The 15,894-nt window shown below is 49.1% G+C and overlaps 1 protein-coding gene across 1 annotated transcript in view; it reads right to left on the bottom strand.

Moving 5' to 3' along the window:
• The window catches only part of LOC309581114 (E3 ubiquitin-protein ligase MIB2-like), a gene marked incomplete at its 3' end in the record, with an annotated part of 55,058 nt that extends 50,207 nt beyond the window's left edge, over positions 1 to 4,851 (bottom strand). Inside the window, 1 exon segment of the mRNA XM_082295553.1 lies at positions 4,573 to 4,851.
• Positions 4,852 to 15,894: the final 11,043 nt, after the last annotated feature.

Genomic DNA, 15,894 nt, shown 5'->3' with positions numbered 1-15,894 from the left:
CAAATTGCTGAGATCAGCGCTTGCCTGCCCAGTGGAGAAATAAAAGTGATTACAAGTCAAAGTTCACACTGGGCATCTCGTGGATCTCTCTTATTACATCCCATGAGATAATTGCTCATGAGCCCGATAAAATTTCCTTCTGGCTTTTGATGAACTGTGTTCTTTCCAGGAGGGAGAAAAAACAGCTCCAGCCATTTGCTTTAATTGGAGCCGACAGTTTGCAGATCTGAGCCTGGAGCCTTGAAAAAGCTCAGTAGCTGATGAGAATCCACTTTTTCCTCAATAGCAGATCTCAGAGTTAAATTTACATTGCTCTACAGCAAAAACAAATACTCTCTGCCCACACACGCAACCACTAGGTAATGTTGTTTAAGGAAAAAAAGCAATTATTTGCTAAGTTTGAATGAAGGTCTTTGCATAGAAAAAAATGGGAGAATGGTATTTTAACTTGAAATTTAACATTTAAATGATATTTTAACTTTCCCATGCCCTCCATGGAAGATCCCTGTGGAAAACAAACAAAACCTCAATACAATTCCACTGAGTGATTCCTCTTCCATCTCCTGCCAGGAACCACCATCACTTTTCTGGCTCTTGAGTTTAAGAGGTCAATTATCAACCACCTGCATCCCTTGTTTCTGTGCCCAGAACAGTGACAAAAGCCACAATATTAAAAAAAAAAAGTTTAATAAAGTCAAATAAAACCCACCCAGGGCAGCTGGAAAATCTCCACTGCTTAAAGAAAAAGCTTAACAGACCCACCAGGAAGGGTTTCAGTGTACTTTATCATGCCTTGTGGAAAAGGATGGACTAGGTGGCCTCAGCAAAATCCCTTCCAGAACTATTTTCAATCATCTAGAAATAGAGGATCAGACAGAAACATATTCCAGCAGTGAGAAATCTGTCTTGGCAGCAGATTTCAACTGTGCTCTTCCTTGACATTGCTCTAATATATTTCTCAGAGGCAAGACCATCTGGCCCAGAGCTGATGGTGTGGAGCCCGGGTAAAGCTCAGGTCTGCATCTCTCTCACACCAGCTATCAACTCCTATTTACCATTAAAATCTGAGTTGGAGCACTTAAAAGTTCATAAACCTCCAATCTAATGACACGACTGCCTTGCCTGTCCAGACAGGCAGTAAGTGTCCCCAGAAGTCATTCAAAATCAAAATCCTGGTTTACTGCAGGAGTGAAAAAATCAAGAGGAATTAACTCTGATGTCCTGAGAGGTGGCTGAAAAGTGGGGCTGAGGAAACACAGAGCTGTGACTTTGGGATCGGGCTGCTCACAGGTATTTAAGATTCTGGGACCCTCAGCAGAGGTGCTACAATGGGATTAACAAATCCTTTGAGTTAGAAACACAACCTCCTCCAATTTTTCCAAATGAAAAGCAGCTCCTTCAGCCTGGCACGGAGGGAGCTGGAGCATGAAACCTGCTGGATCCCTGATGAGCCTTGATAGCTCATCCTACCAACTTGAGATTCCCCTTCAGGCTTCCAGAACGGTCAGCACTGTGCTCCTGCCTGCTTTCAGCCTGGAACCTGCCCATTCTGAGCTCTGAAAGCAGATCAGAAGGTTTAAGTCTAATCTCTCCTGACATGCCTTTGGCCAGGCAGGCGTGTGGGAGCAGAACAAAGTGAGGAGGAGCTGCTGCCTTCCTTACTCAACCAAGGTTTAGGGTCAGCACATCCATCATTCACCTCCAGGTCTGTGCATTTTGCAGGGCCTGATGTTATCTTTGTGCTCTGGGTACTCTGGAGAACACCAACAGCACTCTGCAGACGGGAAATGGAGCCGTAGGTACATGTGGGATTGGTGGCAGAGGCAGGAACAAAGCTCACACATCCCAACTCCAAGTTCTGTTTTCCTGGTCACAGGAAAAGAAGGAAGTTTCAGCCCCTGATCCAGCATGCACCCCTAATTTCCTTGGGGTCCCATCAGGGCATGTGGATCAAGGTCTAAGGCCAAGCCACTGATGTCCTGCCAGCACACACGTAACTTCGCTGATGACACTTTCCAGTCTAAATGCTGGAAGACTTCTTCTGTACTCTTGGAAATTTCAAACACTAGTACAGAGGTAAAAGAAATACTTAAATTCTGCAAGTCTCCCAAGAAACAACAGACCCCACTTTCTCTTTGTTTAAGGAGAATTCAATGATCTCTCTCCCATCAGAGCTTCCAGGGAGAGTGGATGGAGAGGTGTGTTGGTCTCCTTCTGAGGACACTGTATAACAATTCTGGCCCCTCCAGAAATGCCCTTGATAAGCCATGAATTAGAATCCCCGAAAAACAACCAGAACTCAAACAGGACTCTCCATTCTATCCCTGGAAAACAGCAACTGGAATGAGAAGGGCAGGATCAATGCTGCTGTGAGTGGCACAGTCACATTCAGCACAGCCCTGAATCCTGCCAGAGCCCAGGAGCACTTCTGTAGCAGAGATGATGAGCAAGGCAAACAGATTTGATGGGAACAGGCAGGGACAACACGACCTCAGAGAGCTGAACTAGGTTGGAGAAAGCCTTCAACTCCAGAGAAACCACCAGGACCAGCCTCTGTGGGCAACAGAATCAGACATACACAAACACAAGGCAGGAGAGGAGCTTGTTTCTGAGGCAGCAGCCACAGCTCTGAGCATCCCGTGCTCCTGGAGCCACCCAATTCTTGATCAAGGCAGCTTAAAAAGCCACGGACATACCCCTTCCCAAGAAACAGGGAAGGAGACAACTGCAACCACCACACTCAGAGTACTTCCACAGTTTTTTGCAGTTTTCCAGACATTTGACAAAGTTTTAGTGGACAAGGGTTGTGCACAGCATCCCAGTTCTTCCAAACAATCCCAGCAGTGGCCATTGCAGACCAAAGCAGGAGAGTAACAGATTCCTCATACACGAATTTGGCACAGGATTTTCGCAGCCACAGAGTTCCAAACATGCACTCAAAATAAATGTCAAAACATACAATGCTATACAGCAATATCAGAAGAAGCAGAGAATTGAGCCGAGCCAAATATCACACAAATATGAAGCTCCTTCTCATGGCAGTGACTCACAGAGCTGTGCTGTGCAAAGAGGAAGGGATGGGAAACACATTTACCTTTCAGAAGCCTAAAAAGGGAATTAACTCTTCAATAAAACAGGGCCAGTGGTGATGCTGTTAAATGACAGCGGGGAAGCTATTTGTTAATAATGCTGCAGGCATCCTAAAGGAGCTCCTGTCCTTCCAGCACAGAATTAAATCAGTCTGAAAACAGGCATACGGTACTGAAGATACATCAGTGCTAGAGCTGAGACTACAGTGATACCTGATACCCAACCTACTGCCCTGTAAGTTAAAAAAGAACTTTTTAAAGGAACCATCACGTGCCCAAAAGATGTCAGCTGCTCCAGACACAAACCTAGACACCTACAGCTCTGAGCAGGAAGCAAAGCTCAAAACAGAGCAAGAACTTCTCCAACTCTGCCAAGGCTGTGGAAGCTTCCCCTTCCTCATCTCCATTATCTGCTTATCACACAGTATCACTCCCATCATAAAAATGGGGGATGTGGGTTATTTACAGGAGCTGCATCCCTTGACAATTCACTCCTCCAGATCCTGAAACCATGAATGAAAAATTCAACAGGTAATCAAGCACGGAGGAAGGTCCTAGAAGGATGAACTGCCTCATTCTTTGTAGCAAGCAGTTTCAGGAAACTGTGGACTTGCTAAACAGAGGAGAAATAAAAATGCTATCTCATTTGAGCCAAATACACTCCCCCTATGGCAACAGAGAAGTGCAGAGGATGTCATGAGGCTCCTAGCCAAAAAGAGAGAAGGTTGAGCAGTAAAGCCAAGCTCAAGTGACCTCCATGAAGGTGAGCCAGGGCTCACTTGCTTCTCAGTGAGGTAGAAATCAGAATTTGTGACATTCAGAAAGTAATTCTGCAGCTGAGCACGGGCGGTGAAATGAGAGCAAACACCTCCAGCGCAGCTGCACCAACTTCTCTGGGTTTATTCTGGGTTTAGTCTGGCCCTTTCTGCCTCCATTCAGGCAGACTGCAAACACAGAAACACAGCAGAGAAAAAGCCACATGTGCCTGAGCTCCGAGCTGCCTTCCCCACACGCTCCAGGGACACGAAACTCCCGGCAGGAATCACCGCCCTCACCTCAGCCAGCCAGGCCTTACCTGCAGTACCTGTTGGGGAACAGGACGGGTGTTCCCACCCTCCAGAGCAACCAGGAAAATACGAATGGAGCGGGAGCAGCAGCAGCAGGGAGCGGGCGCGGCCTCAATCCCGGCTAAAGGGATCAGAACCACCCTGGCTGAAGGGGTCAGAACCACCCCGGCTGAAGGAGTCAGAACCAGCCGGGCTGAAGGAGTCAGAACCACCCCGGCTGAAGGGATCAGAACCACCCCGGCTGAAGGGATCAGAACCACCCCGGCTGAAGGGGTCAGAACCACCCCGGCTGAAGGGATCAGAACCACCCCGGCTGAAGGAGTCAGAACCACCCCGGCCAAAGGGGCCGGAACCACCCCGGCCGCTTCCAGCTGCCCCATCCAGAGAGGAAAAACTGGGAAAATCCCGGCACGTACCTCAGCGAGAAGGCAGAGCCGAGGATCCCCAGAGTCACAATCCCAGCGCTGCGCTCGCCGACGTCCCTCCTCCATCCCCACAGCCGCGCCCGGGCGGGCGGAGAAGGCGGGTGAGGAGCTCGTGTGGGAGCCGGGGCTGGGATCCGCCCTTATCCCGCTACTCCCCGGTGTGGCTGTCCCAAACCCCCCCGCCCCAGAGCCGGGCCGTGCCCCTGCAGCCGGGCCGCGTCCCCGCGGCCGCCGCGTCCCCGCGGTGCCGCTGCCGCAGCCGCAGCTCGGCCCCGGGGCCGCCCCGCCTGCGCTCCCGCGGGCAGCCGGGAGCCGTAGTTCCGCTCCGGGCGCTCCGACTACAACTCCCGGGAGCCCGCGGGGAGCCCACGGGGAGCCGCCGACCCGCCCCGGCTCGGGGCTGAGGGGAAAGGTTCGGCAGCGTGTCCCGTTTGGCCGGGCAGAGCGGCGGTGCGGCCCGCGGGAGGCGATGGGGAGGGATGCTCGTGGTTAAATGGTTGGGTGTGGGGGGTTTTTGGGATAACTCAGTGCAACAAGTCCTTGGTTTAGCGGGATCAAATGTTAAAAGAGTGGGTTTAGATTGGATATTGGGGGGAAGTTCTGCGCTGTGAAGGGGGTGAGGCGCTGGGACAGGTCGCTCAGGGAAGGTGTAGATCGCCCATCCCTGGAAGTGTTCAGTGCCAGGGCTTGGAGCAAGCTGGGGTGGTGGAAGGTGTCCCTGTCCACGGCAAGGGGTGGAGCGAGATCGTCTGCAAGGTCCCCTTCCAACCCAAACTGTTCTATGATTCTGTGAAGGGGGATTCGTGTCTTTGTTCAGCAGGTGGCCAGGAGGGCTTTGAAATCCTCCTCCCACTGCGTACCCCAGCCTTGTGCCTGGAATGAGATCATGGGTGGCTGAAGTGCCACCGGACATGAATCTGAACGCCTGAATCATGGAGTGGGTTGGAGTGGACCTTAAAGATCAAAGATCACCCAGCTCCAAGCCCTGCTGTGGACAGGGACACCTTCCACCAGGCCAGGTTGCTCCATCCAGCCTGGCCTTGAACCGTAAAGCACAAGACTACTACTTTCATAATTACTATCAGAGGCAATTTAGGAGTTTGTATCATGTCTCTGATGATGATACTGATGCCAGTGTTCATGTGGATCTCTCCTGTCAGGTGTAGGACACACACACTCTGCTGACTTCGCCCCTACTGAGCTCAGAGACACCTTGGAAACTCTCTGGTTAAGTGAGGTAAGACCTTGCCAGCATTACCACCCTGCACTCACAGCAGGAACATAGCAGCAAGGTCACAAAAAACATCCCTTGTGCCACCCCAGCCCGCCAGGAGCACCACCAGAGTCCTGCAACTCAAAGAGAGGGAAGAAGGACATCAGGCAGCAGCATTGCCTGGGGTTTGTGGAGACTGAAGAGAGCAAATTTCTGAGACAGTGTCACGGCACAGCAGCTGTTACCCTAAGTTTTATGGCTACAGGGTACAAAGGACCTGTCCAAAAACAATCCTGATGAAGCCAAACAGGAGGACTCGGTGTCCCTTGTCCTCTGTGTTGCGTGAAAGTGATGTTGGCCAGGCCAGCTAAACACACAAACTGGGGAAATGTGAGTATGACATGAGTGAATTGATCTGTCCTGGTCCTGACACAACTGCATTTGATGTCAGAAGGTGAAAAGTGAGTGCTGGGAAATATTTGGGGATGTGGTCAGTGAGTCTGAACATGCTCTGGTGTTCCCTCCCTCAGCCTGCTTTTTGCCAGGCAGGTTTATAATTCTATAAATCAATTTATTATTATTATTATTAATATTAATATAATATTTACATTAATATAAACATAAAGATAAATTAGGGACAGATTAATGCAACCAACACCAATTGTTCTACAAGATCCATTCATGGAGTAGCTGGTTTTGGGCTCACTCAATAAAGACCAAGATAATTTAGGCCTTACTTTTGCCAGTGCTTGTTGTAAACAGGAGCTTGCACATCCAGGCTCTGAGTTATGTCAGGTTGGGGGGTTTTTTTTCCGAGCTAATTTCTCTTTAAAAAATAAAAATTAAAATGAAATATTTTAAATTTTAAAAAAAATTTAATTCAAGCTAATCACTCTTTAAGAAATAAAAACTAAAAATTAAATATTTTAAAATAGAAAATAATTACAATTCAAGCTAATCTCTTTTAAAAAATAAAATTAAAATTTAAAAAATAAATTTAAAAAATTAACTTGGGCTTTGCAATGTTTCCTGCAACGGGCTGGAGTTGCACAGCACTGAATATGGGGGAGAAACCTCTGCTTTTCCGTGGCCCTGTCCCGGTTTTCCAAGGATATTCCCAGGAATCGTTCTTTGCCCACTGGATGCCGCTGTTCCACAGAAATATTCATTTCTTCAGCACCTTCTGTCGGTCATGGGAGCCGCTCCAGGGTCAGCCAGGCTATGTGGATTTATCCCTGGGAACCTGCCTTTTTTCCCCAAAGGAAATCTCCTTGATATTTTGCACTTTCCAGACACAGCAGATGGAAAACTTGGGCCACTTGATCCCTTTGTGATGAAGGGATCGAGGTGAACAGTGAAGGTGAACAGTTCATGGGATAAAAATATATTGGTGATTGAGGGGAGAACATTGCCCAAAATGTGTTTTCAGGACCTGTAGAGAAAAATAATTCCCCAGAGTTCACGTCCTGCAGTGCTGTTTTGCATTCTTAATACAGGAAAAAATTGGTTTTATAGGATTCTCTCCTTGAAAGCAGAGCCTGGAAGTGGCAGCAGGAGCCACTGATGTTACCTTGTGGCACTGCCTTCGGAGGCAGTGACCTGGATAAAGCAGCAAGGATGTGTGTTCTCCCACTTTTCAGAGAAAAATCAGTGGTATTTATAGCTCAGCTCAGCCTCAGAACAAAGCAAAGTGACCTACATCCCTCCAGTGCCCAGCTTTGGGAATTAACTTTGAGGAAATTCAGTTCCACATTTAGGTCTCTCTCCTCTGAAGCAAATGAAACCACGGCTTAATAGAATCCAAGCCCAAGGGGGATTCCTCTTTATTCCCTCACAGCAATTTTTAGCACTGGAAAACAACTGGAAAATGTGGCAAAAAGAATAATTAAGGGTAGCAGTACCAGGCAGGTGACAGACCCTGTGTGGGATAATCACCCGTGCCAGCAGTTCTGCTCTTTGAGGGGTATTTGGAGTCCCCTCTTCCTTCTGTGGCTGCTCCAGACAATATCTAAGGCAGGGTGCCTCCAATGCTCAGCATCACATTAGGAAAACTGGATCAGTCTTCTGGCCTTTGCTGAGTGTCCCAGCAGTGCCAGGTGGAAAAGTGGCTGAATTCTGGGATGGTTGTGCCTAAAGCCCAGGGTTGTGTGGAGGAGTCTAATGGAGAAACTCTTAATAAATTGCTAAATATCAAGTTTTGCCCCTGCACTCTGCCCACTTTCCCAGAAGCACATATAAAAAAAAAAAAAAAAAAAGCAAGTTTCCATTAAATTATTTCATTTCAAAATCAGAAATGTCTTCGCAGCCTCCCCTCTCTAATCTGGTTTATTTGTTGTGCTGGAGGAACACAGCATATGGAATTCTGCGAGGGAAGCCTGTCCATGCTGCTATAATTAGCTGTTGGTGGCGACAGCAGGCATCTTGGCTTCTTTATTATTTTAAAATTCTCAGCACTGTGTGATGGGATGAGTTTCTACCACCCCAGAATGCTAATGTGTGGGAAAGCCTGGGAGCAGAGCAGCATCCTGCTGCAGTAACAGAGCCTTCAAAATCCCAAAGTGATCCCGAGTGTGAGTGCAGTGAAATCAGTGGGGTTACACCAGCGCTGAACCTTCAAAATCCCACAGTGATCCCGAGTGTGAGTGCAGTGAAATCAGTGGGGTTACACCAGCACTGAGCCTTCAAAATCCCAAAGTAATCCCAAAGTGATCCCAAGTGTGAGTGCAGTGAAATCAGTGGGGTTACACCAGCACTGAACCTTCAAAATCCCACAGTGATCCCGAGTGTGAGTGCAGTGAAATCAGTGGGGTTACACCAGCACTGAACCTTCAAAATCCCAAAGTGATCCCGAGTGTGAGTGCAGTGAAATCAGTGGGGTTACACCAGCACTGAACCTTCAAAATCCCACAGTGATCCCGAGTGTGAGTGCAGTGAAATCAGTGGGGTTACACCAGCATTGAACCTTCAAAATCCCAAAGTGATCCCGAGTGTGAGTGCAGTGAAATCAGTGGGGTTACACCAGTGCTGAACTTGGGCCCAGCCACAGGATCCACAAGGATACCAATCCTGGTTTTTTTTTTCCCTGCTGCTGCAGTTATTTAAGCAACTCACTCATGTATCTGAGTCGAGGCCTGTGGGGCTGTAAATGGATGTTTGGCTTTGGTCCTGGGGAATTAGGTCCTTGTGCCTCCCTGGCTGTGGTGCACACCCAAGGATTTTATGAATAGTGTTCATGCTGTAATTCTTATCATGTCCTGCCTTAAATCAGAGTTAATTTTTAAAAGTGAACCTGCACACAACAGCCTCACCCTTTGAGTCCTTGATGAACCTCTTGCAAGCCCAGGTCTGGGGATTTTTACAATCACTGGTTTCTGCTGAAAACCCAATTCATGGAATCCTGGTGCTGTTGGAGGCCCCGGGAGAGGAGAGTCACCAGGAGGGACATCCCATCTTTGAGGAAAGAGACACTGCAAGGCTGATTATTCCCCACCAGAGTCCACTCCCCACTCCTGAGGTGCCCAGGGAAGGGGATTTGCTGCCGTTCCCAGACAGGGATCCCTCTTTTCTGTCCACACACCAAGAGGGAATCTGGTGGGAGCAAACTGCAGTGAGGAGTGTGAGACACTGCAGTGACCCTTCATGCCGAGCTGGAGGCAGGGAGGATGTGCCAATGGCAGATAAACAAGGCAAGTAAACACGGAGCAGGGGAAGAGGGGAGTAACTGGCAAAGTTTCAGAGAGAAAAAGCTGGAATTTCAGCATAATTGTCCTGTGCTGTGCTCCTCAGGGTGTTTAAGTGCACTGGAGGACTACCCACCAATGCATCATCTGCAGAAGACGGGCTTGAATTACTTTGCCCTAAAGGGGCTTTTTTCTTGTCTGAATGATAGGAGAGCTGGGAGAGTCACTTTCCACTGAGTGTTATGTAAGAAACAGAGCTGGAGCTCCTTGAGGTTGACTTTGCAGGAAGTGCTGGCTGGAAGGAGTGTTTTTGTGCAGCCAAATTGGCTGCTGTGCCTCTAGCCACGGGATCTGGGAGAGTCACAGGCACTCCTGCAGATTTTATCTCCCCCCACAGCCCCTGGGATGCGTGCAGGGAGGCAAATCAACAATGTGCTTTAAGATTTCTGGGCTGCTCAGACAGGAAAATACAGGCAGGTAACAACTTCTCAGTCGATCTAATACTTCTCTAATTAGAGGTCTTTCTGTAATTAGCTCATTGTCAGCTTGGCTGTTGGCCACAGAGAGAATTTTTGACAGGTCAATACAGAGCAAGAGCTGATCTCCATTTTTATGGCTTTGTGTTGTTTTCCTTATCAACGTCTTGCTACTAAAGACATCCATTCCTGCCAGCTTGGAGATGGATCCCTGGAAGGAGGCTGCTGAATCCACCCTAGGAGGATTCCCAGATAGTCCTCAGATCCTCTCCTCACTTCTGAAAACAGATGTGAACCTCAGACTCCACATCCCTCTGGCAAAACCCTTTAGACCCATTATCTGTGTGCAGGAAAAATGCTGAATGGAATTTCCAGAACCCAACTGCATGGTTCAGGGAAGTCTGTCCCATTTAAAATCAACAGTGATTAAGCAGTGTCTAAAATCTCACCCTTAGTCTGTCCATGGCCACAGTTAACACACAGTGACAAAGCAGAGATGACTTAAGCTCTTGGCTTATGGGGGTATTAAAAACCAGACTGAAATCTCCCTGGCTGACACCTCATGTGTAGAAATGCCAGCTTGAGTTGCTCATAAATGATCTTTCCAGCTTGATGTGTCATGGATATCTGCATAGCATGAAGTCAGACAAAGCAGCCCTGTGTCCAACTGATGAGGCTGGCTGATCCCAGCAGAATGCTTGTGCAGGCATGAAGCTTCCCCTGGAAAAACACTGGAGTGAGATCATGAGGAATTCTCATCTCTCTGTCATCCTGAGGTGCCACAGGGTGCAGTAGAACATCCTGGAGGAGGGACCAGAACATGCAGATCTGCTGCTGAGTGTTCTGTGTCAGCTCCACGCTGCTGCTGCCTTCTCCTCCCACCATCACCTGCACTGCCTGCTCAGGCTCCAGCCTGATTAACAACAATTAAAAAGCTCTCTGTTTTCCCCAGAATTTCCCCCACAACAATACAGTGACAAATGGCACTTCGCCCACAGTAAGGAAAATGCCTGTGCCTCCAGAATCCTGCCTCGTGACGGTGTGAGGAACTCCTGGATGATCCAGCACTGTGGGGCTGAGGCAGGCTTCCTTCCTGAAATACATTATTGAAGATAAATCCAGGGAGCAGTGTCCTGGGGTCTGTAGAATATGCCTTGCTGGGTTATTGGACTTTCATAAAGCTCAGTGGTCATGTAGGAAGAAAAATTTTAGTGCTGGTGCCAGTGTTCTCTCTGTCTGTGGCACAATTTCTCTCCAGCCAGAACAGAGCCCGTGTGGAATAGGAGGAAACTGAAATCCCAGCGACCAATTCCTTCACCCTCAAGGTGAGGACAGCTCATATCCAGGCTGTGGTCAGTCCTGCCAAGCTTTTCTCAAACGCTGGGCAGGGAGTTCAACCATCTTGTTCCACTTGTGCTTCTCTGGAATGGGCAGCTGAGGCTTTATCCACCTTAACCACGTGCAAAGCCTCCTCCTGGCATCTCTGCTTTTACCCTGACACCGAGACTGAAGGATGCACTGGAGGAAGAGGAGCTCCAACCGCCACGGATTTGGCTGCCTGATGCTTCAGGGCTGAGCAGAGCACAGAGTCCCCAGGTCCTTCAGTTCATGAGAAGAGGCTCATAATCCTTAATTAAAGATTAATTAAACCCCTCAAGGCCCCAGAGGCATGAAGCCATGGAGGGATTTGGGAATACAAGCTGTCTCTCTCATAAGGGGGGTGATGCTGGAACCCTGAGAGAGGAAAATTTAGCAGCAACTCACAAACCAAAAATCCCTTTGCTGTTGTTTGCTGTTGTTTTCTGGCACGCTGAGTTTTTATTACCTTTGGAAGCTGGAATGTTCCTTGGCTCTAATAAAAATGTCTGAACCTTGGAAAGGCAGTAAAAGCAAACAGGCAATGGAGTCACAGGCTCTGAGTGTGCTGTGATGCGTTTTCTGTGCACAATATGCTCTTTGCCCCTTCTTCTTTGGTTTTATCCCTCTGAAACCAATTTTTATTGCTTTTGATAAAAAATTTACCCAAATCATAGACTGGTCCAGGACTCAAAGCAAGGAAGATTCCCAGTCCAAACTGTAAAAGATGAGGTGGAACTAAAAGGTGGGGTTTTTTTTCCAGAGGATCTAAGATGGCATAGTTCACATGGTGGAAGATTTTGCACTGTAAATTCTTGGAGTAAAGATGATTTTTTGAAAGAATTATGAGTTTCTCTCAAAATACTTTGGGAGATGATGTTTTAATGTAAGTACCAAGTAACTGCCAAAATATCCAGACACCTTCTAATAATTGTGGCTCTCCTTGTGCTCCAGTTTCTATGGAATGCTCTTCTAGATGATGAATTTTAACTTGCAACTCAAATAAACCCAATGTTTAGGCCTCATTTTGCTCCCCCATTCCCCTTCTTTTGTATTCTCTTGTATGCCCAGAGTTTGCTCAGGGTTCTGGGATCTCATACTCTCAGTTTTAGGCACATCACAGATGACTCGAAGGACATCTGTAGGCTTGGGGAAGAGAACTCAGAGCACTGAGCCAACGTGTCATCGTGAGATGAAAAATAATCCCAACAACACATCCTGAAAAATGGTCCCATCGACTCCCCAGGGCAGCCTCTAATGAATTCTAATTAGAAGCTGTCACTTCTTGTTATGGGAAGACAGGAATGCTTCAGCTCTCCCACCCCTTAACCTTGGAGACACCGAGATGAGAGCTATCCCCAGGAATGGTTAAATTTCGGGCATTTTCGCTCCCGTAGGAAATTGATTGAGGATTTCTGTGTGGGGGAGGGCAGGCACCTCCAGGAGTGCTGGCAGGTTCCTCTCACGCTCTAAATCCCTGCACACCCAGATGCCTGCTTGAGAACACTTTATTTGTGCCTGTCATTTCTCATCCTCTGGGCTCCTGCCTCAAACTCCTCCCCTGCTCGGCCTATTCCCTCCCACATTTATGCCCTGGATTCCCAGAGTGGGTTTCCCTGGAAGGCACATGCAAACCCCATAAAGCCTGTAGGGTGAGTGGCCAGCATCAAAGGGTTGTGGATGTGGCCAATTTGATCTGTAGGTTTATAAAACTGCAACTCTAAACAATCCAGCCTCCCCTCTGCCTCCTCCCAGCACATTCCTTCCATCCATCTTTCTCAGACACTTGGTTTCTTGACAGCATTTACATAACCTGGCTGAAAACACTCCCACAGCCGATTAAATGCCTGCTATGAAACCCAAAGCTCTGATTAAAAGGCTGGAGCTTTCCAGGACTGCACTACTTGCACAGATGGTTAATGCTCATGGCTTGTTCTACAGAGGAGAAAGTGGCATTTTCCTTACAAGTACACACACCCCGAGCTTTCCCATGGGAATTGCTTGTTTTGTTCAGATTATTATTTTAAAGCTGTCATCAGATGTGATCACCCACTGGATTAGAGGGAGCAAAAGGAGATGATCAGAAAATCCCTGAGGCACAAAGCATTTTGAGTTGGGTTTGAAGGGAGCTGTCACCTATGAACAATTTGTTTAGCACTGGGGTCTCTCCTCCTCTGTAAATTCCTAAAAATTCTCGTGCCCAGTGGCTGCAGAGCTTCAGAGATGTGGGATGTTGTGGGAACTTGCACCAGGAAGAATCCTCTGAATCACATAAATACTGGTAAAGCAGGAGCAAGAGGCAAAGCCTTTGGCTCTCACTGGGACTGTACTGTTCATTTGGCCCTAGGCCTGGTGCAGAAATATGGGGTTAAATCTAAACCTGAGTTTATTGCAGGAGTAAAGGTCTTTATTACAAAAGTAAAGTGCTTGCTCACAGAAATTCCATCAATCAAATCTTGCTCAGATAAACATTCCCTAATCCAGATTTTAACCTTTTCCAGACTCCTTTCTGTCAAAAACCTCAAAAACTCCCAGTGTTTCTCAGGCCGGGACCAGCACATGAGGAAGTAATTAATGAGTGCAGGAGGGGGGAAAAAAGAAAAAGAAGAATGTGCTGAACAGAGGCAAAACTGGGACTGAAACCCCTCATCCCACAGGCTGCCTGCTCAGTCCTCAGGATGCAGACAAAAGACATTCCAGCTCCTGACAAACAGCCTGAAGAGATGCTGGAGCATTCAGCAACCCCCAGGGCTGGGCATTTGTGTAAAGACACAGTTGGACAGAAAATCTGTCTGGTACAGAGTAGGTGGAGTGTCTTGAACTGAGTATCTGGGAATCAGGAATGAGGTTATCCCTGGTCCTGCATGCACATGATCCATGGCAGACAAAGGCTGCATGAAACATCCCATCAGTGCTATTCTGGTTTTCAGAAAGAGCTGGAATAATCAGTTAATTCATTAAGGAAAGCCTGTAATGTTTAGTGGAAGCTGTACCCAGAGCCAGGACCGTCAGCCAAATCACCCCATTTCCAGCAGGCTGAGTCTCACCCAAGGTCTGGCAGAGCAAATCCACCAAATCCACTTAAAATGCTTGGGGGAAAAAAATCCTGCCATAAAGAAAGTTACCTTGGATGAATCCTAACCTTACAGGAACACTGTGCCTCAGTTTTCCCATCGACAGATGAGGGTGACAGAAGTGCCACTCAGCTAATTCCCAGCAGTGCTGTAAAGCTCATTTGAGGAACATTTCTGAAACCACCACGCAGGGTTCTTAGAGGGGAATTGCTGCTGAAGAACTGTTGTGATTGTTGTTTATTCCCCAGGTGCCTGAAAGATGGAACTTGGCAGAATTCCAGAAGAAATATCCGTGTGAGCTCAGATAAGGGATGAGCCAGCCTAACAGTCAGGCTGTTGGCACAGAGAAGTTTCATTATAAACCCGAGGGTCTTGCATAGATCTGAGCTCAAAACCCAGGCAAGGCTCCAGGAGCTTCATCTATCCCATGAGGTACAAAATCATGGAATGGTTTGGGTTGGAAGGGACCTTTAAAGGTCACCTTGTTCATCCATCACACACCTGGGTAAAACAAGCTGGACTCTGCTAGAAGAGAAGAGCCCACGTGGAGGGCATGGCCAGAACACCTTGGAATCCCCCATCCCTGGAAGTGTCCAAGGCCAGGCTGGATGGGGCTTGGAGCAACCCAGGACAGTGGGAGGTGTCCCTGCCCATGGCAGAGTAATGGAATGAGCTTTAATGTCCCTTCCAAGGAGAACCACTCGGAAAAAAGCCAAACTCGCATCCTTCTCCTCGTGCCGCCTTCCTGCCTTTATCAGCTCCTGTTTTCCCGAGGAGAAACCACAGCTTTTAGGTTTTAAACAACTCATGTGAGGATACTCTCCCGGTTAATCCATTCCCGTGTCCCTCATCCATCCCCGGTCAGCAACAGGTGCGGGGAGCCGCGGCTGTGACTTTGTCAGCTCGCTTGGAGCAGGGCAGGGAACACACGGACGAGGGGGCTCCAGGTGATGCCGGGAGCCCTCGGGGGGCGGCGGGGCTCGGGGCACTCCGGTCCCCCCGGTCCCCCCGGTCCCCCCCGGTCCCCCCCGGTCCCCGCAGCCCCTCCCGCCGCCGAGGGCGGACTCTCCGCCGCCGCAGCCCGGATGCCGCCGCCGCCGCGTTCCTGGCCGGTGTCCCGGCCCCGGTGCCGCCGCTTCCTCCCGGAGCTGCCGGCGGGGGAAGCCGCGGGGAGGGGGCCCGAGGGCTTCTCCTCTTCTCGCCGGGTTATTTTTTCCGGTCGCTGCTCCAGCGGGGGAGGTGGGAAGAGCCAAAGGCGGCGGTACCCCCTTCCCGCCCCCCCCCCCCCCCTCCGCCGCAGCACATGGGAAGCAAAAGTTTTCCTCCTCCTCCTGCTGCTCCTGCTCGGTGCCCTCCGCCGGCTGCCCTCGCCCCGCAGCCCCCCCGGCCGCCGGAGGATGCGGCGGCTCCGCTCGGACACCGGCCCGGGGCTGCGCCGCGTCCCGATGGACAGCGAGGAATAGAGCCCGGCAGAAACCTCTCCCGCCGCTCCGAGCGCTGGCAGGGAGCGAAGG

Source organism: Coloeus monedula (assembly GCF_965178545.1).
Source record: "Coloeus monedula genome assembly, chromosome: 22".
Lineage (NCBI taxonomy): Eukaryota > Metazoa > Chordata > Aves > Passeriformes > Corvidae > Coloeus > Coloeus monedula.
The sequence above is the reverse complement of the archived record's forward strand: the minus strand, read 5'-3'. Positions and strand labels throughout refer to the sequence as shown.